General features: G+C 42.4%; 1 pseudogene; it reads left to right on the forward strand.

The window, feature by feature from the left end:
- Positions 1 to 1,111: 1,111 nt before the first annotated feature.
- Positions 1,112 to 2,801, forward strand: LOC127185262 (eukaryotic translation initiation factor 4B-like; annotated as a pseudogene).
- The last annotated feature ends 3,306 nt before the right edge of the window (positions 2,802 to 6,107 follow it).

Genomic DNA, 6,107 nt, shown 5'->3' on the forward strand with positions numbered 1-6,107 from the left:
TTCTGGGTAAAGTCTTTCCTGCTCAGTTAAACCTTTTTGGCAATACCCTCCTAGACACCAAGACTTGTGTTCTGCCATGATTCTAAATACAGTGTATTTGGTAATGAAGAGTAACCATCATAGCCACTATGGAAATAAGTGTGGAGATTTCTCACAAAACTAAAAAAATTAAAAAAATAGACCTACAATGTGGTATAACTATATCCTATATGCTCAAAGGACTCTAAGTTGATATTACCATAGAGATACTTGCACAATTATGTTTATTTGTTGTACTGTTTACAATACCTAGGAAATGGAGCCATTCTAGATATTTGTTGACAGATGAATGGATACACTACATTTTGACATGTATATACAATAGAATTTTATTCCACAAAAAATAAAATGAAACTGTGACATTTGCAGAAAATGGATGGAACTAGCAATCATTATGTGAAGTGAAAGGAACTAGACTCAGAAAGCCAAATATTGTCTTCCCTTACATGCAGAATCTTGCATGCAGAAACTATTAAGAGGATCATGAGAAAAAGAAAAGATCTTAAAGGAAGAAAAAGAATGAGAGAGTGATGGAATATATGTTGGGGGGCACTTCACAAAGGGAGGAATGTATCAGAAAAAAACTAGGCAGGGGGGATGGCAATAGGAAAGGATAACATAAAATAAAACATGTAGCCGGATGGTGGTGGCACACACCTTTAATTCCAGCACTCAGAAGGCAGAGGCAGGTGGATATCTGAGTTTGAGGCCAACCTAGTATACAAAGCCAGTTCTAGGAAAGCCTAGGTGGTTACACAGAGAAGCCCTGTTTTGAAAAACCAGAAAAAAGTATGTAAAGTAAATTAATACATATGTATCAAAATGCCATAATAAACCCATTACTTTGAAAACCAACTTTTAAAAGCTTTGCTAATTTTTAACAATCTTTGCATTCTCTCTCTTATGCCTAATATGGAAGCCTCAACAAAAAGGAGATGGAAGCTGGGCATGGTGGCACACGCCTTTAATCCCAGCACTTGAGAGGCAGAGGCAGGCAGATAACTGTGAGTTTAATGCCAGCCAGGACAGCCAAGGCTACACAGAGAACCCTTGTGTCCTGGAAAAAAAAAAGATGAAGGAAGAGGAGGAGGATGTGAAGAGGAAGATCATATCTCTAACAGACTTTCCGGCTGAGGATGGATAGAGGAAGCACTTATGTCCATCAGCTGGGCTGATGAAACAGATTGCTGTAAGTAGATGTGTCAAGAGCTTGGGATAGTATGATGTGTATAGGATGTGTATAGTGCACCTCCAAATGACCATTCCATCCTTTCCACAGCTCAGGAGGCAATATCAACTGGAGCCATCTTCCCAAATTGCCACCCTACACTGCTTTCCTAGGGAATCTGCCCTCTAATGTGACAGAAGACTCCATTAAGGGAGTCTTTAGAGGATGAAATATCAGTGCCATACATAAACAGAGCAATCCAGACAGGATGAAAGGTTTTGACTATATGGAATTTGAGAACCTGGATTCTCAGCTCAGTTCTCTTAATCTCTGTGACCAATCTCTAGGTAACAGGAGGATTGGAGTGGATGGATGTTGTTTATCAAGCACAGAATAAAGGCAGGGATGATTGTTCTTTTGGTTGAGATAGAAATCGGGATTCTAACAATAGAGACACAGACTGGAGGGCCTGTCCTGCCACACACAGCTTTGATGACTACCCTCCTAGAAGAGGTGATGATAACTTTGGAGACAAGTATCAAGATCCTTATGATTCAGACAGGTATCAGAATGGATATCTGGACTGCTATCGGGATGACCCACAGGGAGACATGGATTGCTACTAGGGTAAAGATTGCTATGATGACCAAGTCAGCAGAGACTACGGCCGAGGCCATGACTCCAGGATAGGTTGTGGCAGAAGAGCATTTGGAAGTGGGTACCATAGGAATGGTGACTATAGAGGAGGTGGGGACCGCTATGAAGACCTGTATGACAGACAGGATAATTGATCATGGACCACCAGGGATAATAACTCTCAGGATGATTGTTGGCATGATGACAGAGCCCACCAACCACAATATCCCCAACCCAAAGACCCAAAGTGAATCCAAAGCCTCGGAATGCTTCTAAGAAAGATGATTCCTATGCTAGCACCTCCCAGTCCAGTTGAGACGCTTCTATCTTTGGAGGAACAAAGCCTGTTGACACAGCTACCAGAGAAAGAGAAGTAGAATTGTGGCTACAGAAGGAAAAGGGAAATTGCAGCATCAGCTGGGTGAGCCAAAACTAGACTGCTGGCCTTGGGGGAGACGCCCAACTTGACAAAGTGAAGAAACTCAAGAAAGAGCAGGGTCAAGGACAGGAAGTGAGTCATCACAGACTGGGGTCTTAGCAACATCTGGCAGAAGTATATCAGACCAGGATACATGAAGGAGAGAGAGTGAGCAATATCTAGGAAATTACATACTCGATAAAGAAGAAGACTGTCGCTCTCCAACCTCTAAACCTCCTAACTTGATCAGCTTCTAAAAGTAATGGCAGCCCTTCCACCCCAGAAGAATGTGTGGGCAAAGTGAAGCTCTAATCCTCCTGCTCAATCTCAGAACTTAGACACAGAGCAGCTGTCCCTGACAAGTGGTGGCGGGAAAGTAGTTCTGGCTCAGCCCTTGGAGGAAGGACCATCAAGGAGAGATGAAAATAAAATGGATGGGATGAGTGTCCCAAAGGCCAAACTCAGAGCTCCAGCTGTGGTCCTAGAGATGGAGGAAACAAAGACCACTGGAAGGAGTTGAATAGGAAAGATGAAAAAGAAAGAAAGATAGATCAAGCTCCACCTAATGTTTGGCTGTGGATCTCTGCATCAGTTTCCATCAGTTGCTAGGCGAAGCCTCTCAGAAAACAGTGTGCTAGACGCCTGTCTGCAAGTATAGCAGAGTATCATTAATAATGGCAGGGGTGGGCTTCCTGTAGGAAAGACTGAAGGGGCTAGAGGGGCTAGGGACACCAGCAGAAAACCTATAGAATCAACTAACCTGGCCCATAGGGGCTCATAGAGACTGAAAGGCCAACCAGAGAGCATGCATGGGACAGACCTGGGCCCTCTGCACATATGTAACAGTTGTGCAGCTTGGTCTTCGTGTGGGTCTCCTAACAGTGGAAGCAGGGCTGCCTCTGACTACACTGCCTGCCCTTGGATCCCTTTCCCCTAACTGGGCTCCTTTGTCCAGCCTCAGTAGAAAAGATGTGCCTAATCTTACTGCAACTTGATATGCCAAGGCAGGTTAATATCCATAGGAGGCCTCCCTTTTTTTGAAGAGAATGGGTGGATGGGGAGAAGGGGAGGAGAGAGGGAGAGAGTAGGAGGAGAGGAGGGAAGGGAAGCTGCAAACAGAATGTAAAGGTGTGTGTGTGTGTGTGTGTGTGTGTGTGTGTGTGTGTGTGTGTGTACTGAGCAGATCTCCACATCCTGTGCTTTCTTCTAGTCTCTCTACCCCAGAACATTCAGGAACAAATCAGACTTCTATCCAGACAAGATGAAAGAAGCCTCACCATCTCCTGAAGGCCTTTCTTAACTTTTTAAAATTGAAATCCTTTGACATACTGCTGCAGCCCTTTAAACTACTGTGATAATGGGAGAATGGCTATTGTAACCAGAGAGAGAGCTGTGGCTACTGCTTTTGTTTTTTTTTTTTTTTTTTTTTTTTTTTTTTTTTTTTTTTTTTTTGAATGTTGAATTTTTTTTTTTTTTATTAATTTATTCTTGTTACATCTCAATGTTTATCCCATCCCTTGTATCCTCCCATTCCTCCCCCCCCCCATTCTCCCATTATTCCCCTCCCCTATGACTGTTCCTGCGGGGGATTACGTCCCCCTATATATTCTCATAGGGTATCAAGTCTCTTCTTGGCTACTTGCTGTCCTTCCTCTGAGTGCCACCAGGTCTCCCCCTCCAGGGGACATGGTCAAATGTGAGGCACCAGAGTATGTGAGAAAGTCGTATCACATTCTCCACTCAACTGTGGAGAATATTCTGACCATTGGCTAGATCTGGGAAGGTGTTTATAGTTTACCTCCTGTATTGTCCTTGGCTGGTGCCTTAGTTTGAGCGGGACCCCTGGGCCCAAATCTGCCTATCATATTGTTCTACTTGTAGATTTCTAGGACCCTCTGGATCCTTTTATTTTGCTGTTCTCCCATGCGTCTCTCATTTAGAGTCCCAATAGGATGCCTTCCCCTCTGTCCCAGTTTCCTGGTAAGTGAAGGCTTTCGTGGGACATGCCCCTTGGGCTAGTATGCAGATATAAGTGAGTATATACCATTTGATTCTTTCTGCTTCTGGGTTAACTCACTCATTATGATCGTTTCTAGCTCAATCCATTTATCCACAAATTTCGGGAATTCCTTGTTTTTAATAGCTGAGTAGTATTCCATAGTGTATATGTACCACAGTTTCTTTATCCACTCTTCTACTGAGGGACACTTAGGCTGTTTCCATGTTCTGGCTATTATGAATAAGGCTGCTATGAACATGGTTGAGCAAATTTTCTTGTTGTGTGCTGGAGCATCTTCTGGGTATATTCCAAGGAGTGGAATAGCTGGGTCTTGAGGAAGCCCTATTCCCATTTTTCTGAGATAGCACCAGATAGATTTCCAAAGTGGCTGTACTAGTTTGCATTCCCACCAGCAATGAAGGAGTGTTCCTCTCTCCCCACATCCTCGCCAGCATGTGGTGTCGCTTGAATTTTTGATCTTAGCCATTCTGATGGGTGTAAGATGGAATCTCAGAGTTGTTTTGATTTGCATTTCCCTGATGACTAAGGAGGTTGAGCATTTCTTTAAGTGTTTCTCAGCCATTTGATACTCCTCTGTTGAGAATTCTCTGTTTAGTTCCAAGCCCCATTTCTCAATTGGGTTATTCGGTTTGGTGGTGTTTAATTTCTTGAGTTCTTTATATATTTTGGATATTAGACCTTTGTCAGATGTAGGGTTGGTGAAGATTTTTTCCCAGTCTGTAGGCTGTCGCTTTGTTCTCTTGACAGTGTCTCCTGCCTTACAGAAGCTTCTCAGCCTCATGAGGTCCCATTTATTAATGGTTGACATTAAGGCCTGGGCCGTTGGTGTTCTGTTCAGGAAGTTGTCTCCTGTGCCAATATGTTCCAGGCTCTTTCCCACTTTTTCTTCTAAGTGAGTTAGTGTCTCTGGTTTTATGTTGAGGTCTTTAATCCACTTGGATTTGAGTTTTGTGCAAGGTGACAAATATGGGTCCAGTTTCATTTTTTTACACATAGACCTCCAGTTAGACCAGCACCATTTGTTGAAGATGCTATCCTTTTTCCATTGAATGGATTTGGCTTCTTTGTCAAAAATCAAGTGACCATATGTGTGTGGATTCATATCTGGGTCTTCGATTCGATTCCACTGATCAACCAGCCTGTTGCTGTGCCAGTACCATGCTGTTTTAAGTACTATTGCTTTATAGTACAGTTTGAGATCAGGTATGGAGATTCCTCCGGAGCATCTTTTATTGTACAAGATTGTTTTAGCTATTCTGGGTTTTTTGTTTTTCCATATGAAGTTCAGAATTGAACTTTCAATGTCTTTAAAAAATTGTGTAGTTATTTTGATAGGGATTGCATTGAATCTATAGATTGCTTTTGGTAGGATGGCCATTTTTACTATGTTAATTCTCCCGATCCATGAGCAAGGAAGATCACGCCATCTTCTCAGGTCATCTTCAATCTCTTTCTTCAGAGTTTTGAAATTTTTTTCATACAAGTCCTTCACTTGCTTAGTTAGGGTAACTCCTAGATATTTTATATTGCTTGTGGCTAATGTGAAGGGTGTGGTTTTCCTAATTTCTTCCTCTGCAAGCTTGTCATTTGTGTATAGGAAGGCTACAGACTTTTTTGAGTTAATTTTGTATCCAGCCAATTTGCTGAAGGTGTTTATCAGCTTTAGGAGTTCTCTGGTGGAGTTTTGAGGGTCACTTATGTACACTATCATATCATCTGCAAAGAGGGATAATTTGACTTCCTCCTTTCCCATTTGGATCCCCTTGATCTCCTTTTGTTGTCTTATTGCTCTGGCTAGAACTTCGAGTACTATATTGAAGAGATAT

Source organism: Acomys russatus, chromosome X (assembly GCF_903995435.1).
Source record: "Acomys russatus chromosome X, mAcoRus1.1, whole genome shotgun sequence".
Classification (NCBI taxonomy): Eukaryota; Metazoa; Chordata; class Mammalia; order Rodentia; family Muridae; genus Acomys; species Acomys russatus.